Raw genomic sequence first — 20943 nt, 5'->3', positions numbered from 1 at the left:
GCACCTGAATGGATGCTCAAGTAATTTGCATACTGTCTAGCTGCCTTTGCATGGAGGCACCTGTTCCCACTTGTGAGCCACGCGGTCGGGCTTTGAAATTGCTGCCCGCTCCGCTAGTGAGTTACCTTTCTGTTAGCACATCTCTGGGTAGGTCGTTTGCCAGCCACAGGTTCAACAAACAGTGAGTATCGTTCTGTTTGGACCCACCACGATGTGTCCCTTATTGCTGTAATGCCCAGTTGGCCTCTAAGTGTTTGTCTTTGTAAATTCCTGTAAACCTCTACGGTCTCTGTAGTTTCTTTTTAGGTCACATGACGCCCTTGCTTGCTACCCGTTGTTGGGGTGTAGTAGTTTCCCCTTATGTTAAGCCCTGATGGTCTATCATTTTGACATTTGGCCCTATACTGCACATTGGTGCTGTTATTTTCTATTTTCTGGTTGTTGGGTAGAACCGGTCCTTCAACTGTGTGGTTGTTTGTTTATGTATACCTTTTGACCAACATTTGTTCTGGTGGTCAATACACGCACACACCTCTGAGGTGGAGGTGAACTTAGCATACTGAGCTTTAGATGTACATCATGCTTATGAATGTATATTTGTGGATTGCTTTGTTTTATTATTTTTAGGTCAGTCTATTAACTCAGAAGGTATACTTCATTAATCAATCAATCAATCAATCAGGGGTTTATATCGCGTGCTACTCACCAGTGAGGGTCTCAAGGCGCTGGAGGAGGGGGAAAAAACTCAGCTCCAGGTCAGCTGAAGACGCAGGTCTTGAGGTCCTTCCTGAATGTGTGCAGGGTCAGGGAGCATCTGATGTTCACCAGGAGCTCGTTCCAGGTCTTGGCTGTGATGTAGGAGAAGGCTGTCATATCGGTTCTGCTTCTGCGGATTCATGGGATCTCTGCCAGGGCGAGGTCTGTGGAGCAGAGGTTCCTATTGGGTACGTGGAATGATACTCTCTCATTGAGGTATTTGGGTCCAATGTTGTTGAGGGATTTGTAGGCGTGTGTGAGGATTTTGAAAGTGTCCCTCTTCCCGACGGGTAACCAGTGGAGGTCTCGCAGCTGTGGTGTCATGTGTTCGTGACGTGGAGTCTCGAGGACGAGTCTGGCTGCGGCGTTCTGGATGGTTTGGAGTTTGTTTAGATGAGTTCTATTGACTCCGGCATAGAGGGTGTTACCGTAGTCCAGTCTGCTGGTTATGAGTGCATGGGTGACGGTCCTTCTGCAGTCGGGGGGGATCCATTTGAAGGTCTTATGGAGGATGCGAAGGCACTTGAAACTCGTGGAAGTGACGGTATTTATCTGGCGGTTCATGGAGAGGGAGGAGTCAAGGATGATGCCGAGGTGGTCCATAGGGGTGGGTGGGCTTCCGAGGGCAGCGGGCCACCAGGTGTCGCCCCAGGCGGAGGTGCAGGGTCCGAGGATGAGGACTTCAACGTTCTCTGAGTTGAGCTTCAGACAGCTGTCTTTCATCCAGGCTGCCACATTCTTCAGTCCTTCCTGGAAGCAGAGTCTGGTGTCTTTGGGATTCTTTGTTAGTGAGAGGATGAGCTGGATGTCGTCAGCATAGGAAACGATGCAGAGCCCGTGCTGTCTGACGATGGCGGCGACGGGGGCCATGTAGATGTTGAAGATAGTTGGGCTGAGTGATGATTCCTGGGGAACTACGCAGTTGAATTCCGTGGGTTTGGAAATAAAGGGAGGGAGTCGAATACTCTGGCTTCTGCCGGAGAGGAAGGATTGGATCCAGTTGAGGGTGGCTCCTTGTATTCCTGTGCCGTGAAGTCTGGCTGTGAGCGTGCGATGTGAGATGGTGTCGAAGGCTGCAGAGAGGTCTAGAAGGATGAGGGCCGCAGTGTGTCCCTGGTCTAGTAGTATGTGAATGTCATCAGTGGCGGCGAGGAGGGCGGTCTCGGTATTGAGGGGCATTGAGGATGGAGTTCTCTTCGATGAAGGCGGTCAGCTGGACGTTGACCAGTCTCTCGGTTATTTTGGCTGCAAAGGGGAGTAGAGAGATGGGCTGGTTCTTCAGGTCTGTTGGGTCTGCCGTTGGTTTCTTGAGGAGGGGCTTCACTTCTCCCCATTTGCAGTCCTCTTGGCAGATTCCTGATCTGAGGGAGGCGTCGATGGTATGTCCTAGTTTGGGTGGGATGACGGCAGTGGCTCTGTGGAATATGTGCGGTGGGCAGGGGTCTGTTGGAGCTCCTGAGTGTGTCTTCTTCATGGTCACGGTGATGTGTTCGACTGTAGCGGGATCCCAGGAAGTGATGGTCGGCTTTTCGTCGCTGGTGGGTAGAGGGGTGGCGTCTGGCGCTGGTTCGCTGAAGTTGTCGTAGAGGCCCTTAATCTTCAGATAGAATTAGGAGCTGGGCTTATCGCAGAGTTCCTGGGAAGGTGTGATGTCTGTGGCTTCGGAGGTGGGTTTTGCGAACTGCTGTATGACGTTGAACAGTTCCTTGGCATTGGTCGCGTTGGCTTGGACTTTGTCTCTTATGAAGGTCTGATTGGTGTCTCTTATGCTCTGGTGGTATTCCTTAAGGGCGCTCTTGTGGTTGTTTCTTGCTTCCATGGTTTTCTGGTTTCGCCAGGCCTTCTGTAGGCGTCTACATGAGCGTCTGGCTTCTTGAAGTTCTGTGGTGAACCAGATAGTTTTCAGAGGGCGTTGTTTGGTGGTACGGCGGAGGGGGGCGAGCTTGTCGGCACAGCAGGAGACCCAGTGGTGAAATTCCCTGGCTGCGGAGTTGGTGTCAGTCGTGGCGCTGGGAGGGTTTTGCCGGAGGGTGGTGTTGAGTTGGTCCTCTGTGACCTTGCTCCAGTTCCATTGTGGCAGGCGTGGGGCGGGCTTGGGTGCAGTGGTGGTGTTGAAGGTGAAGTGGACGCAGTAGTGGTCTGTCCAGAGGGGCTGGGTGGTGTGGCTGAAGTGGATGTTTGTTCCTCTGACGCAGATGGGGTTGAGGGTATGACCCGCTCTGTGGGTGGGCGCTTTGATGAGCTTGCTTCAGTCCTAGGTTGTTGAGAATGTCGAGGAGAGTGGTGGAGTCAGGGTCGATGTGGTTATCGTGGTGGAAGTTGAGGTCCCTGAGTAGAATGGAGTCTGCGGTGATGGCGTAGGGGGCGGCGAGCTCGGCGATGGTGGTTGCGGGCTTGGTGCGAGGTTCTGGTGGTCTGTAGATGAGGGTTCCGTGGAGCGTGGTCCTGGGGCTGGTCTGGATCTGGAAGTGGAGGTGTTCTGTGTTGGAGAGGGGGTCATTTGTGCTGGATGTGGGGAGTCGGAGGGTGTTCTTGTGTGCGATGGCCAGTCCCACTCCTGGGCGGGCCAGACGGTTCTTTCTCTGGATCTTGTAGCTGTCGGGGATGGCAGTGGCTATGTCGGGGCTGGAGGTGGCGTTGGTCCAGGTTTCCGTGAAGAAAGCGACGTCTGGCAAGAGGGTGTCGATCAGGTCCCAGATTTTTATGCCGTGTCGGTGCAGGGAGCGCACGTTGAGAAGGATGCAAATCAGGGTTTCTGTGTTGCGTACATCAGGCGGGATTACGGCGGTCGTGGGAGTTTTGTCGATGGTGAAGGATCTGCGGCAGGGTCTGCACGAGAACTGCCCATGGGTGGTGTTTGGCGAGGATCTTGCGCAGTCGGCATGTCTTCCGGGAAGGACTGCGTGTAGGACTGTGGAGTCGTAGCGGAGGGGTCTGGGAGAGCCAGGGTTCCTGGCGCTGGTTGCGGTCGGGTCGTGGACAGGCACAGACGGGCTTGCCTTAGGTGTGCCTTCGGCGCGCCAGCAGCATGCCTGCTGTGTGTGGCCACCATTAAGAAGGGGAGGGGACGGGAAAGCAGGTGAGGAGGTGGGAGCGGGAGCTGTGACAGTGGGAGGGGCAGCAGGGCTGCAGCGGCAGGAACAAAGGCAGCAAACGAATGCGAGAGGACGCTAAGGGCGCTAAGAAAACAGAAAACAGAACACAGTACAGGAATAATGCTGAAACAATAACATACGAGCCAATAAATATGAGCCTCAGACCGCAGAGGAGGTCACCTGACACAATGATGGAAATATTGGAGCAACAAGAGCAGCGGCTGCCAGGCGGAAACCCTGGAGTCAGGAGGAGTGCTTGTGGTACGGCACTTTCACACAGAGCTGCTGGAGAGAGTGCTGGCCTGCACCGAGGTCTAGGTGGTCACACCTGCTCCCCTACAGCATCCGCCATTAAGAAGGGGTGGGACCGCCGGGGTGGAGGCGGGAGCGGGGGCTGTGATGGTGGGAGGGGAAGTGGGGCGGCAGCAGTGGGAACGAAGGCAGCAAACAAATGCTAGAGGATGCTAAGGGTGCTAAGAAAACAGAAAACAGAACACAGTACAGGAATAATGCTGAAACAATAAAATATGAGCCAATAAATATGAGCTTAGGACCACAGAGGTCACCTTACACAATGATGGAAATATTGGAGCAACAAGAGCAGCGGCTGCCAGGCGGAAACCCTGGAGTCAGGAGGAGTGCTTGTGGTACGGCACTTTCACACAGAGCTGCTGGAGAGAGTGCTGGCCTGCACCGAGGTCTAGGTGGTCACACCTGCTCCCCTACAGCATCCGCCATTAAGAAGGGGTGGGACCGCAGGTGTGAAGGCGGGAACTGGGGCTGTGACAGTGGGAGGGGCCACGGGGTGGCAGCAGCGGGAACGAAGGCAGCAAACAAATGCTATCGGACGCTAAGGGCGCTAAGAAAACTGAAAACAGAACACAGTACAGGAATAATCCTGAAACAATAATATATGAGCCAATAAATATGAGCCTCGGACCGCAGAGGAGGTCACCTGACACAATGATGGGGATATCGGAGCATCAAGAGCAGCGGCTGCCAGGCGCGAACCCTGGATTCAGGAGGAGTGCTTGGGGTACGGGGCTTTCACGCAGAGCTGCTGGGGAGAGTGCTAGCCTGGACCGAGGCCAGGCTTCATACGTTTGTGATTAATGTTCGGTACGGTTCTTTATATCTGGTATTGTCGCAGTCGATTTTGCACCCATTCATGAAGTTGGAACATTTCAAGTATTTTGTGTTCGAAAACTTGGGAACATGGACATGTGACACTGGGGGTCCATATGTGGATCATATTTGAAAGAAATTTGAATATTTCAATTTTCATTGGCTTGTATTAACTTTTCAGCTACTCTTGTTTTCAGTGCATTTCCTAAACTGATATAATGTTTAATTTATATAGAATTTCTTTATCACAATGAGGAATGAATTATTTGGGGCGCATGATATTTGGGAGTATTTCTTCGTTTTCGTTTTTTGTTTCACTGGACGTGAAGTCATATGATAGTAGTCAAGTGGTTAATCTTACTAATATCTGACACACTTGGAAATGGTTGAATCAAGCACATACGCAATTTCATTATAAGAATTTTTTGGGGTTGCAGTCACACGGTTGGGTGATTTTGGGTTGGTTTACATTCCTTTTGAGTCTTTCATATCCAGAATGCCTCACATATAGAATGTGCAGATCGCAATTGTTGATGTTTCATGTGCAGGAAGGTGTCCCTTCCTGCAGATAAACAATCGTCCCTCAGCACAGGCACCCTTGCAACATTGCAGCAGGGTGCCTGCACTGGCACTAGGCAGCTTTTTTTGCACCAGTGCTAGGGGAATGACAGGTGTGTACCATATTCTTGTGGATATGGTGCATCCCTGCATTTTGAAAATGTCAGAGCTCAGTGCTGCCAAATTTGACGCAGCTCTGCACTCCGATATTTTCTTGTAAATATGTCCCTAAGTTTTTTGTAAACCTAGTGATATGTTTGAGAACTTCATACTTCTTTTTAAAGCATTTTATGTGAATAATACTCAACATTGCACTGAATACTTGAACATTTGCATGTTAGGTCTCGCCTGAGACAGTGCATGTGATTTTGCTTGAGATAATCTTTTGCCTCTAGCAAAAACATCAGAAAAGTGTCTTTTAGCCCACCATTACTTACCATTGGTTGGCCTCAATGTCAATCTTATTTTCTTACTTTTCATTGGTGTGTGTCAATGACGGTCGGCTTCACGTTATTCCAGTGTGTTTTTGTTTGCTTCCCTGGAGCATGGAAAAGTACTGAATGTTTTTTTGATTACTGGTATTCCATGCTACTTGTCCATGAATTGTGGTACTGTTGCAGACAATTTGAAATCATCGGAGTTGAAGCGTGTGCTTTTAGGGTCCCTGGACCCTAAAATCATCCTTGCCCCGCCCCAAACCTTAAAATTACCCTTACCTCCCTTTATCTCTATCCTCCTCTAACTGAAAATTCAACCCACCTCCCTTTACGTTTACCAACTTTTGAGCCCTCAAGTCACCTTTATTCCTCTTTGCCTCTACACATCACTAACCTCTAAAATCACCCTTACCTCCCTTTGCCTCTACCCACACCAGAACCGTCATGTCACCCTTACCACCCTTTCCTTTGCCCACCCTGAACGCTTGAGTCACAATCAACTATTTTTACCTCTACCCACCTCTGAGCCCTCAAGTCACCCTCACCTCCCTTTACCTTTTCCCACCCCATAACCCTCAGGTCACTCTCACCTCTCCTTACCTCTACCCACCCCACAACCCTAAAGTCACCCTCACCTCCTCTTGTTTCTACTCACCTGTGAGCCTTCAAACAAACCTCACCTCACCCAACTCACCCCTGATCCCTGAAGTCATGCTCACTTCCCTTTACCTCTACCCACCACTGAACCCTCAAGTCATTCTCACCTCCATTTAATTCTACTGATCCCTGAGTCCTCAAGTCACCCACACCTCTCTTTATCTTTACCATTCCGAATTATCAAATCACCGTCACCTTGCTATCCCTCCACCCACCTCCAAGCCCTCAATTCACCCTCACCTCCCTTTACATATACCCACCCCTGATGGCTCAAGTTCTCCACATTTCCATTTACTTCTATACCTATCCTGAGGCCTTAAGTTACCCTTACTTCCATTTGCCTCTACTCACCCCTAACCCACAAGTCACCCTGATCTCCCATTAACTACACCCCACCCTTAAAAACTATCCTGCCTTCACCCTAGTGCCTCTAAATGTTTTGGGGGCACTGTTGGTTGTTTTATTCCCTTCAAAATGTTTGGTGGGCACCTTCACATCATTGATGGTTTGCTCCCTCCATCCCCTTTTGCCCCCACACCCTAAACTTTAGGTAGTGTGTGAGACAGCACATACCATGTCGCTTGCAAGGCATTTTGTTCACTTTTTGGGTGCTTAGAGCCTGCCTGTTGCTTGCCATTGGTTGGCTTCAGTGTCACTCATATTTCCTAGCTTTTCTTTAGTCATTGAGTTCGGCTTCACTTCCTCTTCATGTGTTTGTTTCAACCCTGGAGCATGGCCCAAGCACTGCTCCCGTCGCCGAGTGTCCGTCCAATATTTCCTATTTTCAGCGGTATTTTTTTCTTTTTACTTGCAATCCTTTCTCCCTCCCCCTCCCACATTGTTGCTTGCCCCACCCAGCCCCAACCCTTTGCACCATTATTGGCTGACCTCTCCCGTGCAGTCAGAAAAAATAATGGCCAAAAGTCATGCCAGGAGCTTTAAAGATGCCACAACGATGCAGACCTCTCTGCAGGGTCTTTTTCACTCTGTCTTCTAACACAGCAAACTTCAGCTCAAACGTAATGTAGTCAAACTCTTTTTTTGTGAATTCAGAGAATAATTCAATACTGACAGAACAGATCACAGCCCCTTGCGGTTAGCACTGTCCGCATCATTGCATCATAGTGCTTTTTTTACAGACTTTCAGCCATGCAGCACCTCAGCTATGCTGCTGTACAACATTGCTTAAATGAAATTAACAAAGTGTATAGCTCTCCCATAGGCCAGATCTATGGTCTTTGTCCATGCCTGATTTTAGTCAAATGGCAGCAGGGGTGTATGGTTGCAAGTGTCTGGATAGAAAAAACTCCCCTCGTCAGCTCATTCTGGTTTAAATTTCTGCAAGATTGCTATTTTTCTGAGCAGTTCCATGCAGAGTCGATTTAAGGCATGGGCAAAGTGGGCTCTGGCCAGAACCCCAGCCTTTCAGGGGGCCCCTGATAGATTTGGCTCTATTCTGTAGAGAGTATTTCCCTGATGACTTTGAATAATTGTTAAACACATTGTTTGAAATACAGTTTTCTTTTAAATTATTTTTAATATGTGAGATGTGGGAGAGTTTATTGCAGTCATATGACAGAGAAATGTTTTATTTACGTTTTATGCATCATCCATAAATATAGTTTATTTTAGATCCAAACAGGACCGCACATATGAGAAATGGGAGGGTGTCACAGAAATTATTTGCAATAATGTTGGTGAGCTGCTACTGTGTTACAACACTGAAAACACACATCACTATCCCTGAATATTAGATGTAAACACATTTAGAATTTGGACGAGTGTGCCTGTGGACTGTCAGTGACCTGGACAAGGGCATGAAAGAGCTAAAGTAGTCAGGGGCTGCTCCCTCATTGGGGTGGAGGCACGAGATGCAGAAAACTACCATTTTATGTTCCTGCTTCTTGCACTGTTAGAAAGCAGAAGTGCCTGATTAGGGATGGGCCTGCTCAAACGCAGGGGAGGAGTGGCTTGCCCAATGCTGTGGGCCCTGACTATTTGGTCGGCCCTTTGGGGCCGACCAAACAAGTCATGTGCACTCTACCTTTTCTCTATGTAGGGTGCATGCAACCTACATAGAGAAAAGGGCCACCCCATAGACTCCTGATGGGCGCTGTCCCTACCAATCACAACACTGCCATTGCAGCGTTGTGATTGGCTTTGGGGAGGGGAGGGAGGCTGCCTGTGGCTGCTTCCTGTTAAGGAGAGCAGCAGGAAAGCGAGGTCCCAGGCCAGGTGCTGAGGTGGCGCGGGACCCAGGAAACTGTTCCAAGCAGGGGCCCCCAAAATCTGTTTCGCCCAGGGCCCCCAAAGCCTTAAGTTGTCCCTGGTTCCTTGCCTGACAACGAGAAGAAAAAAAGGGGATGCAACCCCTGCAGAAACTTAAATAAAGCATTTTGCAATATATTGGTATTTCCTTTTAAAACCGTCTTTGGTTGTCAAAAGATTAAAATTCCACTGAATTCTTAAGTTGAATTTTGCTAATTATTGTTTTGCTATAAACTGCGATTCCCCCCTTGTTTCCTGGATTCCTGTAATTTCCCCCTGTATTTGCTGTTATGCTGCGTGTTATGTTGTTAACCATTTTAAATTGAAAAAAGAGTAAGTAATGTATTTCTTTTAGGTTTTCTTCAATATCTTGCATAAGTGTCTGAGTTTTTGTGTATTGTCAAAAACCCTCAGAAGTAATCATTAAAATCTACTTAAGTCATAGATTCCATGACACCTCTTCCTCCTGTACCCAACCTACTGCATAAGTTCCTGAGGAAACGGACAATGGCTAGGTAGAATTGTGGCAGAAATGTAAACTAAATCTTGTACCATTTATTTTTTCGTCTTCTGAAAGGAAAATATTTTTCTAGTTTAAAAAAATCACTTCCTTCATGTCCCAATAAAATATGGTGGCGTTTGAGGAGCTTTTCCATTTCCATCCAATTTATATAATCACTGGATAATTTTTAGGTACTTGTTTAAACAAAACAGAAACTATCAACCCATCCTGGCCCTGTAAATTAGAATTAGCCATTTACAACCACAGATATGTTTGTGAACCACGTAAATATGCATTTCATGACATGAGTTTTGAAATAGTCATAATACTAGCTAAGAGCAGGAGGATAAAAGGACAACAATTGAATGTATCTGTTGCAGATTTTAGCAAAAAACAGGTCACAGGTTCAAAATCCAGCTTGTCTGACACAGCCTTTCATTCGCCTTCAGTCAATAAATTGAGCACCATGGAGTTGTGCAGCATTAACACCAGTTATTTTCGCCGCAAAATAAAAGTGACGCTAGAAATTAGGACGATAAAAAGTTATAACATCCATTAGCGTACATTAACTTTTGGGGAAGATATGAATACTTAAGCAATAACGAAGACTATTGTATGAGGTTTATATCCAGTGGCGACTACCGTAAATAAAAAAATGATGGGGTGCGAAAGCACTCGACTCACCATAAATTCGGGAGTACGACCAGAGCGGCATATCTTCTATTAGCTTTGAACGAGCAGGAAAATGGAGGACTTTCTTCCTGCTTGTGGAACGCAATGCCAACCAATCTTGGAGCTACTCTCATGCTGTGAAAGCAGCTCCAGGATTTGTGGGAGCAGGCTCACACAGTTCTCATTTTGAGGCTGGGGACCTGGGCCAGCAATTCCCAAGCTGTTTCACAGCCTTTGGATTGCTGGGTCTACAGTGCGTATGTTGGGCTGGCCATCGCAAGACGGCCGGCCAATCCGACATGCGCACTGTAGACCAGTGCTGTCCTCCTACATTTGCAGGATTCAGCCCTGCCACCACCCTTGCGCTGTAGGGCGAGCCGGTGTGGTGGCAAATAAATAAAATGGCATTTGACATGTCATTTTATTTACTTGTGTTTGCCTGCTGCGCTTGCAGCAGGTGAGGCAGCGTCCTCCACTCCTGAGGAGGAGCCACCCCTGTTTGTATCTGTAAATTCCTAAATTGCAAACTGACGCAAGTCCTAAGAGTCCATGGCCATTGAAAGCATTATCCTCAGCAGCAGTAAGTAACTAGCAGTGCCCAGGTAGACCACTCAAATAGAAGGCTTTCAATGCTAGTTAAAGAATGCTATCTTGAGTGACAAAGCTCGTTGTTAGATAGCACCACTTAAAAGGAAAGCCATGCTTTATTTTATATAGAAACAACAGAAAACGGCTGCTTACTTTTCCTCTCGTTTCATAGGATCCATTTGCAAGGAGTTAACATCACATTATACATCAATACATTGACACTATAAATTTCGGCCAAGCAAAGCACCCCTTTGCATTTATCTTCTCATAGCCGGTGAAAATGATTTAGGAATGAAACAAGAAACATGTGTTTAACGCAACATTTCCCAAAGACAAAGACAAATCCGTTTCGAAAGCATACCATATGTAATCCACTGCACTGAAGCACTCAGGGCTTCCTTGCACTCTGGTAAACTAACTATATCCAATGCTACCAAGCATTCTAGACCCAGCCAAGGACTCCTTACACAGGAGATTAGATGCATGCGATGAGATTTAGGACTGCCCGGAGCCCCAAGAAAAGGAGAAATCTACAGATGTATTCTGGCAACTTTCAATCTCAGACCAAGGGCGTCAAATGGAATCAATTGCAGTAGCTATATCAACCCATATACCAGAGAATGAGAAACAGCTGAAGAATAGTGCAGAAAATAAAGAAAATGCTACCTATCAAAGATATATCTTTGAGCTCCGCACCCCCTTGTTAACAGTTTAATAATCCAGCCGTATAGGCGGTAAACAGAGCTCCTTGGATTCATAACAAACATTAGTTCACATGCTCTAAGTCTCTTTCTTTTATACCTTTGTTAAAACGAATGAGAAAGGGGATGAGTGCCTGATTGCTCTACTTATACAACATTTCCAAATTTCACAATAACAGATCTACTTCATTTTACACAAGTCTTGAGTATTAAACAGTCTATACGAAGCATGTCTATTAGATAAATTGATACTTGCCGATGAATATGTCCACAAGTCACAAAGCAAGGCCATGATTATTTTGAAATCAAAAACCCCTTCATGGAGGTCTTTTAAGGAAACGTCTTCTATGGGCAGCTAGGTTAAGGCTTGAGGCATTGGAGCACTGTTTGAGGGTTCACTGAGAGAATATAGATGTTAAAAATATCAAAGTTAAAAATATCGAGAAAAATATATAGACTACAAAAATATCGACTCCCATACCTACACAGGTAAGTACAAAAATATTGAATCAAAAATATCGATGTAAAAAATACTTATATGTATATATATATATATATATATATATATATTCACTGAAAAAACCATGGGTTTCACACACGTTATAGTTAGGAATTAGCATTTAAAAAACCTTAGAAATTCACTGAAAAAACCATAGGTTTCACACACGTTATAGTTAGGAATTAGCATTTAAAAAACCTTAGAAATTCAGTGAAAAAACCATAGGTTTCACACATGTTATAGTTAGCTGGACATTTTACTCGTAAAAAACCAGTGAAATTGCCCCGTTATAGTTAGTTCAGCTAACTATAACTCGCGCGCCCGCAATGCACTGCTGATGACGTCACATATTACATCACTCATGACATGGTCAGTGACATCACTCATGACATCACTGATGACATCTCAAATGACATCACTGATGACATCACTGATGACATCATCCAGTGAATGTGTGTTATTCTGAAAATTAAATATGTTTTATATATGTATATCTCAAGGTCGATGGAAGAATAAATGGGTATATAAGTGTCTAAATGGATGATTTGTTTTTGAAAAATTGATTGTGTAACTGACTGATTAAGTGTATCATAGTGAATACATGGCTTAGTGAGTAATGTTTAAATATGTAAATATCTGTATCAGTCTCTCACTTTGTGTATAAGTGGCTGCATGGGTTGGTGAGTAGCTACATGGGTGTCTATATAGGTTATTAGTTGGTTTTATGAGTATCAGTATGAGTGTCTGAGTGTCTGTATGGTTCGGTGGGGGGTATTACGTAGTGCATAGGTGCATGAATGAGTGACTCACTGTTTGTATGTGTAGAACACAGTATGTGTGCAGGACTGTATGGGTGGATGAGTGTGTGTATGGGTGTGTTAGTGAGTGAATGACTGTCTCAATAGTGTCTCCATGAGTAACTACATATGTTTTAAACTAGTATATGTGACTATTGGTGTATATATGTGAGTATATGTAAGAGTGAGAGATTGAAAGAGTTCCTGTATGAATAAGTATGTGTTTCTATAAGTGATTGTTTAAAAGACTTAGTATGTGTAAGTTTCCGTAGAAGTAAGTGTGGTGGTGTGTGTATAACTGTATATGCAAGTAAATGTATGTTTGATTCTTTATTAGCATGAGTGACTATGTGTGTGAGTAACTCTATGGATGAGTGGCATTGTGTAACAGGATGTATAGGTGTATGAGTACATATGATGAGTGAGTACATGTATGAGTGACTGTATTGGACTGTTGGTGAATGAGTGGATGTGTATGTGGATCTTAGAATTACTGAAGAGGTTGTTGTAACTGGTATTGGTATGTCCATTGTTTTGAAAATTTTAGTCTCTATTTTTGAATGTGTGTATCAAAGCTTATATTAAGGTGAGAGGAGGTCTGCCACTCTATCACAAGGATGATGTCATCAGTGATGTCATCAGTGATGTCATTTGAGATGTCATCAGTGATGTCATGAGTGATGTCACTGACCATGTCATGAGTGATGTAATATGTGACGTCATCAGCAGTGCATTGCGGGCGCGCGAGTTATAGTTAGCTGAACTAACTATAACGGGGCAATTTCACTGGTTTTTTACGAGTAAAATGTCCAGCTAACTATAACATGTGTGAAACCTATGGTTTTTTCACTGAATTTCTAAGGTTTTTTAAATGCTAATTCCTAACTATAACGTGTGTGAAACCTATGGTTTTTTCAGTGAATTTCTAAGGTTTTTTAAATGCTAATTCCTAACTATAACGTGTGTGAAACCCATGGTTTTTTCAGTGAATTTGCAAGGTTTTTTAAATGCTAATTCCTAACTATAACGTGTGTGAAACCCATGGTTTTTTCAGTGAATTTGCAAGGTTTTTTAAATGCTAATTTTTTTTTTTATTCTTCATTTTTTTCAAACATATTTTTATTTTTATTTTCTTACCTTTTATAAAGACTGTGCTTAAATTTTTAAAATCATTAAATATTTTTTTTATAATATATTTTTTAAAATAAACATGTAAAATTTATTTCGAGATTTTTTTTTTTTTTTTTTTATAGTACGCGTACCGTAAGCTCACGGTGAGCGTACGGTTTACGCAACGTCCGTAATCTATCTACGCTGCTTGCGTATAGTTACGTACTTTGCGTAACCGCACGTACTGCGCGTGGGACGCGTGCGCGCTTACGCCATACGCGCACGTTACGCGGAAGTGCCGGGGAGCGACTGTTATGCGCATGCGCGGAAGCGAGTGTCTTTTTTACACGTATGCGTACTTTTTGCCGTAAGCGTACCGTAAGCGTAACGTAAGCGTACGGTAGATCATGTGATCTTGAAACACAACTTTTGATTGGTTGAAACTACTTTCAGTTCTAGAACTCTCCTACACCACACCCATTCCCCTCATTTCTGCTTGTGATCCCTTGGGAGAAGGAGCTGGTTTGTCTTTGGGATACGATGGCAGAACAGCAGAGCTCTTCTGAGAGTGAGGCTAGCACCAGCAGCACTGTCTTGAGGCAGAGAGCGAGGAAAGTAAAGCCCTCTTATGTATGGGATTATTTTACTTTTCCAGAAGGCCAGCAAAAGGTGAATGCACCCTTAGTTACTTGCAGGCTGTGTAAGCGTGTACTTTCTAGAGGTAATCCTGACAGGAAGTATTCCTTTGGGAATCATACCATGATCAGACACCTCAAGGATGTACACAAAAGGACACATGGTCATCTTTTTGGAGGTAACTCTTCAGAAAGACGAGCCAGTACATCCACAGCAGCTCAGCCTGGACCATCATCTGCAGGGCTGACTCCTTCCTCTGCAGGTCAGGTGAGCCCTTCATCTGTGGGGGGAGAATCTCCTTTTGCTGGCCCTCTGGAAATGAACCCTCGGTTTGCGAGGGTTGAAGTACGGTGCGCCACTTGTCATGATCTAATTACTTATAGGGAGACCAGTATTTCCCTAGTGAACAATAAAATAGATCAGCACACTTGTCGTACCGTCTAATATTCCCAATCTTTCTTTCCTCTGTCCCTGCATGAACACAACGGCTCTTTTAAGAGCCAACCTTATCTTTCATCTTTTTTTTACATATGTTTTTAAAAACTTTTTTTTATTTTTTTTTTACCGTACGCGTACGGTAAGCGTACCTTTTTTTTATTTTTTAAAAAAAACACTAAAAATCATTTATCACATTACATTGACTTACCATACTCACTCAAAAAAATATTTATTCATTTGTTTTTTAAAAAATATTTTTTAAAATGGTTGTAGTTTTCGAAAATTTTCTATATCGATCTGAAAAAAAAGAAAAAAAATTTGCTCCCCCTTTCCATCTAATGCAACTGTGAAATCACCAGAGCAAGACGCAATAAATCTGTGCCTATAATTCTTCTATGCACACAGAGTCATGTTTTCACATTAGTGCCAAAACGAAATTTCTTTGCCAATTTCAAAGCACACTTACTGCTCTTTTATTTTTTCAGGGGCAAGTGTAAATCACTTTTACACACTGACACATTATGAAACCACCATGTGTAACTACAACAAAAACAATTCCCATTTCTATTATTCATTTCTTAAGTTACCACATACATACCCTCTCAAACTGTAAACTCACCTTTAAAATTAGTTAGTTCTGAAAGAAATGTGACACTCAAACAGCAGATTATCAGAGCCAGGATCTCTGTTGTGTTCACCTGTCTCCTCTCAGCAGAACCAGATAATGGCAAACTTTCCCTCTATTTTTCCACACATATACATGTAAGTTTCAAATCTCAGAGCTTCCCCCTTTTTTTCAAATGTAATCACACATTTCTATTGGTTGAAAACCAACCCTTTTCCAAAAGTACCCTTCCCCCAACTTGACTTCTGCCTAGTACCCTTCCCCCAACTTGACTTCTGCCTGCTACCATAGCAACAGCTCATGGAACACTGCTGTGTGCAGTTAGGTCAGAAGTTCGACACACAATGTTTCAATTCCACAGAGCAAGAGTGCTTGACTTTTCAAACCTAACAGCAAATCCATAGTACTGTTCTTTGGTTACACATTTTTTTGTACCAATACAAAACATGCTTCTATTAATTTTCACATACAGCCTAGTTTTTATTCTGGAATGGTATGAAACAGCCAATCAGTTCTTTTTGTTTTGTAAAAAATATGTATGCCTCCATTTCCAAACTGTCTTTCTTTTCTTATTGCCATTCTACTGAAAGACACCTCCTGAGTGCATCCAGTTCTCCTTTGAAGATGTTCACAGTGTGGATTGTAGGGCACAGCTATGTCTTCTGGAGTGAAAAGTTTGCAGAGAAAACAGATATGGTGAGAGACCTTGCTTTGCCAAATGTAGACATTAAATGGATTGGTCAGAGAGGGTTAAAGTGGCACCAATTGATGCCATTGGTAAAATCCTTCATTCAAATCCAACACCCTGACCTCATAATAGTGCACTGTGGTGGCAATGACCTAGGCACTTTGACTGGGGTAGGTCTGGAAATGCTTATGAAGGACACCTTTGCACAACTGTTTACACTTTTCCCTAAAACTGCCTTTGTGTTTTCCAACATATGCCAAAGGCAAAAATGGAACTGGTCCAATCATTTCTGTCCACAGATTGACAAAGCAAGAAAGCACGTCAACAAATCTGTTTCTGCTTTCCTCCGTGACTATGGTATGGGTGCCATTTACCACAACAACTTGCGTTATGACATGCAAGACATTTATAGAGGAGATGGTGTGCACTTCAATGATGAAGGGAACAGAGTCTTCCTCTTGAACCTTAGACTCTGCATCGGTACTTACTTGTAGGTACCACTAAAAAATCAAATCACTTCATAAACACAACGGCTCTTTTTAGAGCCCCCTAATATCTAAACTCTTAAATCTGCATTTCATTTCTTTTTTTTTCTTTTTTTTCTACCGTACGCGTACGTTGAGCTTACCGTACGCGTACCCCGTGATTTTTTTTTAAAATCAATAAATGTTTTTATTGTACTTTTCTGTCCTTCTTTGACCCCCTTACAATTGTTAGGGGGTCTGTAACTCTCCTCCTTGCCCCCTTTCCTTGTTTTCACTCTTTTTTTTCAGAGTGAAATACACAAAATGGCGGCCACCGCTTCCTGGTTTCGGCCGATTCGAATGTTTACTAAGATCTAACAGCCAATCAGAATCGCGCTCGCGCACGCCACCGTACGCTTACGGTAAGCGTACCGTAAGCGTACCGTAAGCTGGCTCAGATATATATATTGATTTAAAGGCTATTTTCTCAGAATCTACTGAACAGATTTACACCAAACCTACAAAAGGCACTTCCTTGACCTAGGGACTACCTCTCTGCCAAATTTCAAGTAATTCTGTTCAGCCGTTCGGGCTGTAGCTCGTTCTAAAGGTCCTATGGAAAAATGCATGGGAAAAACGCGTTTTGGGACCCCCCTTATATCTCAGCCCCCGCTTGACGGATCCCCCCGAGACTTTCAGGGTAGGAGCGGAGCGTAGCGCCCCACCTATTTTGAGAAATTCGCGAGGATTCGTCGACCGGCGCCAAAGTTATTCAAAATAGAATGTTGAGGTTTTCCTATGGAAACGTGGTCCTAACTATAACTACCTACTGGCGACCGCCAGTAGGTAATATATATATATATATATATATATATATATATATATATATATATATATATATATATATATATATATATATATATATATAATAACATATTATATATGCAATATTAATATTAATTTTAACAAAATAAATTACATTTAATATACAATTTTACAAAATATTTCATTGCTTGATTTAAATTAATTTAAGAAAGTGAACACACAAACATAATTTATACATATATATATTATCTTTAAAATAACTAATAAACTATTATCTTTAATTTATTTTAAAACTTTAAAATTATATAAAAATAAAATATATTTATCAACAATTTGAAATGTAAAAATAAATCTAGAATAAATTAAAACATTAAACTATGAAAAAATATTTAAACTTAAATTGCCCAATGCAATCAGTGCAACAGTAGGAAAAGTGTTCAATAGCAAAATAATTAAATTTACAATTCCGACCCCAGCGAGTGCAATAGTAGGGAAAGTGTTGGATAGTGGAGGGGTAAAAATTACTATTCCCACTCCAGTGAGAGCAACACTAGGGAAAGTGTCAGATAGCGGAAGGGAAAAAATCACTATTCCCACTCCAGTATGAGCAACAGTAGGGAACATTTTGGATACCAGAGAAATATTATTACTATTCACACTCAAACACTTAGAAAAATATATATATATTAAAAATTATAAAAAAATAATAAAAGTTAATAAACAAAATTTGGGCCTGGGGGTCACATGTTGTGCCCCCTGTAATTGCATGACATACCGTGCATGAACTTGCTGCAGGCACTGTTATGGCCGTGGGCTGCTCACTGCCATGAGACCACCGCAGCACAGCCAGCCAGATATGGATTACACTCGTAATCCAGTGGGTGTGCGCATTACAGATTTAACGGTCCACCTGTTGGCACGGTGGTAGCAGGCCGACAGGGGGACCCCTAAACTAGTAATAATCCCTGTTTCTTCCCATGCCTACAAAAAAATGAAAGTGTCCTTACGTAATGTAACTGGTGCTCCAATACCTTCGGGTGAGTTTGCGTTAAAACTGCAACAAAACAAAACTTGTTCTTATTAGAAGATTTTACCTCGCCATATTCTCATGGATGACTGACCCAGTGAGTTTCAGGTGAGCTATGTTCAGATAGTCTGACAATGTCTAATGGGAAGTACCTTCAGGGGAGTTTGTAGAGCAAAGGGCACCCTGATGTGTAATGTATGCCAGTGTGATTCACTTGTTGGTCCAGAGGTCCTAAGCAGCAGAGATCTGTAGCTGGTAGCAGGCATGGCAAATGCACAGAGACAGGTGCCAACGCTCTGGCACTCTTTTAAAACACTAGGAACATAAAGTATGTTAATAAATTAAATTACAGACGAAAGGACAGAGAACGCGTATTTATTCTTTGCATCTGGAAAAAAGTGGGATAGGCAACAACCATTAAATCAAGTGCTACAGTGAGCGCTAAGTGTTAATACATTCTCATGCTCAATGATACCACAGGTGCACACTGTAACCACCTAAGTCTAGGTTTGGAGGCACCCAAAGTGGATGATTATATTGTGTTAGTTTATGTTATGTTATGTTATGTTACGTTATGTTTGTTGCATTATGTTATGTTACATTGTGTTATGCATAGTATTTAACTCCAACCTTTGGCCATCTGGAAGAACAGAGGTGTAGAGGGTAGGAAAGATGGCAAAGAATGTCTATAGAACATTTAAGGCAGGTACAGCATAGAGAAATAGCGAAATAATGAGAATAGGAATTTCAGAATGGTGTCCTGAGATTTGCAGCTACTTGGTGACCAGTGGAGGTATAATGAAGCACTGTGACAGAAGGAAACAATTTCTACCTGGATGACTACAGAGTGCTTGCTGTTATGTTCTGAGGGTGCACACGCTGACAAAATGTGTGCTTCATCTAGACCCTGGGAGGTGTCTTGGACAGGGTGGTTAACACACGAGGCCCTGGGGATGAGACTGATTCCTGGGCTTCCTTGCAATGGTCATTGGAAACAAATGTGAAATAATGCAAGTAGACCCAGTAACCCTGAATCTGGAACACAATGCACCTTCAGTGACCACAGCGTTTAAATTGATAAGACTTCACAATAGGGAGTTTGGATTGTGGATCATTACTTTCTGATCATCCCTCTATTCATTTAGTATAGTTCCTCTGTGCTTGAATGGGTTGTCCCCATCTGGTGGTTTATTTTAGCCCCTCACCTGACATGGGGATGAAAATTCGATAATTCTTATGGTTTTCAAAAATGTATATGCAAAAATGTTCCAATATTGATTTAGTTATCGTCTACCTCAGCTGCCCATCAAGTAGTACGTCTTGTGGACATCTCACCGTCACCTGATATTGGCAACCGTAAATGCCTAGCACTCTGTTATCTATACATTTCATCTTTGAGAAGGGTTGAAGCTTAGCCCATCTGGGTTGATACCGCTTGCACATTCTCTTCATATGTTGCATTCGATCGGAGCTCCACCGGAGCTATAGTGGATAATCTCCAGCATATCCTGTGCTAAAGAGGTACACTGCAGTGCAGAGGCTGGCTCCTACTTTTCTTCCACCTGAACACAGACAGATATCTGTGAGGGCCTACATTTTCCTAGATCTTGCAAACCACCATTGATAGCCTGTGCTATCACCCTTGTTATCACCCACCATCTGGTCACCCAATAACCTTTCTGGAACTTTTGGTAAGCCAAGTAGAGATCTGGGACCCAGACATAAGACAGTTCTATGTCTCAGAATGGCAGTATCAGAATCAGACCCTTTGCTACTCCAGCTTCATTGCTGTTGATTTGATTTGATTTGATTTATAGACTTGTAAAGCGCAACGTATGCGGGCGTCTTGGCGCTAGAGTAGGCAGGAGTACTGAGCTTTTTGGCAGCCCTAGAAATTTTGGCGTTTCAGTTGGCCTCCTCCAAAATTGTAGAGTGACCTGTAAGTGGGGCCTAATTAAAGCAGACCACCTTCCATCCATATGTCAGCCCTAATAGACATATATTTATTGTGTTTTCCAGAGCAGGGCAAAATGTGCAGTTTTGCATCATTGTATGCCTAATCTCAATAAATCCAACACATGGAGAAGTACAAAAAAGCTTTGAGCTATCACTATATCATGTATTCATGTATTACCTGTGAGTGAACGGGTGTTTATCTCTAAGCCAATGTATAGATGTCACTTTTGGGCGCAAGATCTAAATACAATCACAATTAGCATCAGTTATTTACAATAATAACAGATGCTAAAAGAAGAAACAATGCAAATAATAGGTGATATTGAATTCAGGACTTAGGAATTCATTGGGATTTCTTTGTATGCCCATGGAAAAACGTGCACATCATCCACAAGCTACACAGTTAAGAAATAGCAGCATGAGGCACCGCAAACTTAAACTGTTCCAATATTACCCTTGTATAACACAACTGGATAAAATCCCACAACATATTATATATTTAAAATTGGAGACCTAACC

Source organism: Triturus cristatus, chromosome 9 (assembly GCF_964204655.1).
Source record: "Triturus cristatus chromosome 9, aTriCri1.1, whole genome shotgun sequence".
Taxonomy (NCBI): Eukaryota; Metazoa; Chordata; class Amphibia; order Caudata; family Salamandridae; genus Triturus; species Triturus cristatus.
This window is presented reverse-complemented; position numbering follows the sequence as displayed.